General features: G+C 40.5%; 1 non-coding gene across 1 annotated transcript; it reads right to left on the bottom strand.

Moving 5' to 3' along the window:
- Positions 1-1299: 1299 nt before the first annotated feature.
- Positions 1300-1408, bottom strand: LOC112083756. The gene has a single exon (XR_002897885.1). It is a non-coding gene; the product is annotated as a small nucleolar RNA R71 (small nucleolar RNA).
- Between the last annotated feature and the right edge of the window lie 2294 nt (positions 1409-3702).

The raw sequence follows: 3702 nt of genomic DNA on the forward strand, positions 1-3702 counted from the left end.
ACCAATCGATATTTACTTGCTTTCATAGATCTTAATTTTTACTTGCTTTAATTCGATTTCCTACTTGTTTCATTTTATTTTCTACTTGCTTTTTAGGATAGATTCATTTGCTTTCTTTAGTTTCAGTTTAATTCGTGATAAACGCCAACCCCTCAAAAATCGATTTAGTCTAGACATAAACTTAGAAACTGTAGCAAAATAGTAGGCACACAAATCCTTGTGGATTCGATCCCTAAGTATTACAATTGATTTAGCTGTGCACTTGCGGCTTTCATTTGTTTTTATTAAGGGTAAAACTTGTTCTCTCACCTCGCAGCACATCAGTGCGGAGGATCCAGTGGTTCTGCGGCGGGAGCAGAACCAGATGAAGATGCACTATGAGACGAAGCTCGACCAGTTCGAAGGTATCAAGTTTTTGGCACCGTTGGCGGGAATTTGCTGTCCTTTTTTCTTGTTATAATTTCTGTTCTAGACATCTGATCTCTATTTCCTTCTTAAGTTGCTGAATTATCTTTCTCTTCTTTTGTTTTTCTCTGAATTGCATGAATACCAAGCGCAGACCTATAGAAAACATTCCAATTCTAGATGAGATAGATAGACACGAAAGAGAACTTCGAAGACTTAGACAAACGCAAGGAATGGCCAACGACGACCAGCCTAGAGATCCTGTTAACCGCAACCTAAACATGGACCAAGATGGGCCCGAGCATGGTGAAAATGCAGAAAATGATCACAGAGAAGGTGATGATCCTCGAAAAGATGGAGAGAAAAATGAGATCCCTCCAAGAAATCCTCAAAACCGAGAGAGAGAAGAACGCGAAGATCTTGATGCACCTATCAATGTAGCCGATGGTAACAACCAGGAGATGCAGCCGAATGGACGCAATAACTGCCCTGTTCAGCAAGCAAATCAACACCGAAGACAAGCTAGGAACCATCGCATAGCTGATTTTGATGCACCCACTCAGAATTTTCAAAATCGATCTGCAATTCAAGTACCATTCCTGAACCAGAACGAGTTTGAAGTGAAACCTCAAATAATCTCTTTAGTGAAACAAAACCAGTTCCATGGAGTTCCTTCCGAACACCCAATGGATCACATTGAGATCTTTGAAGAAATCTTCAGCATGATGAGAACAAACCAAGTTCCAGCAGATTATCTTAAGTGTAAGTTGTTCCCTTTTTCATTAGCAGATAAAGCTCACTGTTGGTTGAATTCTTTGCCTGCAGGATCGATCACTAATTGGGAAGAATGTAAAACCGCTTTCCTGAACCACCTCTACACTAAGTCAAGGTCGAAATTACTGAGAACCAAGATCTCAAGTTTCCAGCAAGGATCGGCCGAACCTTTCTATGAACTTTGGGAGCGTTTTAAAGAGTATGAACGTGACTGCCCCTACCATAAATTTCCCGGATCAAGCCTGCTTAGCAAGTTCTACAGAGGTTTACAACCAAAGTACAAACTTTCACTCGATACAGCCAGCAACAGAGATTTTGGACAAAAGACGATAGCACAAGGAAGAGCCCTCATCAAAAATTTGGCCCAAGCCAATACCAATGATTTTCCGGAATATGATCGATCTGCGAAACCGACTAGAACAGACAATAAAGAGATAACCGAACTGAAGAACATGATGAGCCAACTTCTGAAAAGCCACAATTGCCCAATCCATGCCTGTGAAACCAACAATGGCGCAGAAGATAAAGGACCTTGTGACACCGATCACAATAATCCAACCTTTCAAGAAGAAGAAGTGAACTATGTAGGAGCACAAGCACCATATCTAAACCGCTTCAATAATAGTTTCAACAACAACTACCGGAATGCCAACTACAACAATCTCTCTAACCGAAATCCAAATGTGGAGAACCCTCAAGACCAGCATTACCCACCGCTGCAAAGACCTTTCCAAAACAAGTTCCAAGGTGGGAATTTCGGAGGAAACAGAGCTTTCCAGTCGCGGCAACCATATAACTATCAAGGTACGGGATTCAATAATCAATATGGACAACAACAGGGAGTTAGAACAAATCAGCTAGCTTTGTAAATTGGAAGACTTGAACAGTCTATTCAACAGCTTGTTATGACAAACGAGAAAGCATCTAAAGACATGAACGTAGAGGTTGATTGCATGTACAATGACCTGAACCGGAAGTTTGAGCTTTATCTTCTCACGTCAAAAAGCTAGACGTCCAAGTTGCCTTAACAGCCGATTCTATGAAGAGAAATAATGGAGCTCTTTCCGGGAGAGTTGAAGATAACCCCAAGAGATTTGCACTGCCATCACTACATTGCCCAAGAAGGAGCTGCAGCAGATGCAGAGGACAAATAAACCTCAGATTTTATATCTCTCTACAAGAATGTTGATGCAAAACAACCACCCTTTAAGGTACTCCAACGTTCCCTGTTTAAGAGGCTTACCAAAGCCGATAATACGGGACGTTTCTCTTTCCAATGTTTCATTCAGGAATCAAGTTCACAGAATGGCTATGCGATTCCGGAGCCAATGTCAACATCATATCTAAGACATTCGCCGAGAAACTAGGGATAAAAGCATTAAAGAAACTAACAGTTAAGGTGATTTTTGGAGATTTTTTTCAAACGGATACCAAAGGGGCGATTCAAGACATGCAGATTCTAGTTGGGAACAAGATTGACTTCCAAGTTCTGGAAATGGATCAAGACAAAGAAAGACCACTTATTTCAGCCGACCATTTCTAACAACAACAACAGTAGGAGCAGTAATCAATCATGCAAATCGTTAGCTGTCTTCCTGAACGTGGACCGCAAGAAGTTTTATCCTACTGTCCTGGACGAAGTCCCAAAAAAGGAAAGCGGCCAAAGGAGAAAGACAAGGAGAAGTTAAAGCCCTTTGCAAAAATCAAGATCGTTGTCCCACCAGATTTAACAGAGTCTAATGAGGAGCAGATCCAAGAGCTTATTGAGAGCACCAAAAAGGTTCTAAGCAACGTTAAAGTCTGCAAGAAGAGTAAGGGAAAGAAGTTGGTACTACAAGGGGAAGAAGCCAAATCTCCGACACTCGGGAATGATAAAGGCACATCAAGAGAAATGCCATGTCCTCCCACCTGATCCCTTTAAGCCTAAGTCGAGCTAAACGACTTAAAACAAAAGCGCTTAATGTGAGGTAACCAATTTAGGTACACTTTTGTTTAGTTTTCTTTTCCTTTTTGCAATTTATGTTTTTTTTTCTTTTGAGTTTCAGAAACTCTTATAAAACAAAAATACAAAAAAAAATTCAGAAACATAGAAAAACCCAAAAAGAAGTATAGGGTTTTAGCTGCTCGGCCCGGCAGAAACCTGAATGAAGGCCACATGAAAATCGGCCTCCGATTCCCGGTGCTTTTCAGAGATTCTCGGTAATTCTAGGCTATTCCCGGAATATTCATGGGACAGCTCATTCTGATTTCCCGTAAGTATTTTTTTTTTTAAATTCCCGGTTACGTAGCACACAAGTAAGGTAAGTCCCCGTAAGCTTTTGGATTCCATAAAAGTTTCCGTTTTGCCACAAAAACACCTTTTTTGTATCAAAACTCCTTTTTCTCTTCCAAGAAACTTGGAGATTTAGGATATAGAACATCTTTTCCAATTCTTGAGCTTTTTAAGAGATTCTTGGACCAAACCTCACTCTTTTTCCAACAAGGTATGAAGCTCAAACTCGCCATTTTTAATTGATTTTAGAA

This window comes from Eutrema salsugineum, unplaced genomic scaffold, assembly GCF_000478725.1.
Source record: "Eutrema salsugineum unplaced genomic scaffold, Eutsalg1_0 scaffold_6, whole genome shotgun sequence".
Taxonomy (NCBI): Eukaryota; Viridiplantae; Streptophyta; class Magnoliopsida; order Brassicales; family Brassicaceae; genus Eutrema; species Eutrema salsugineum.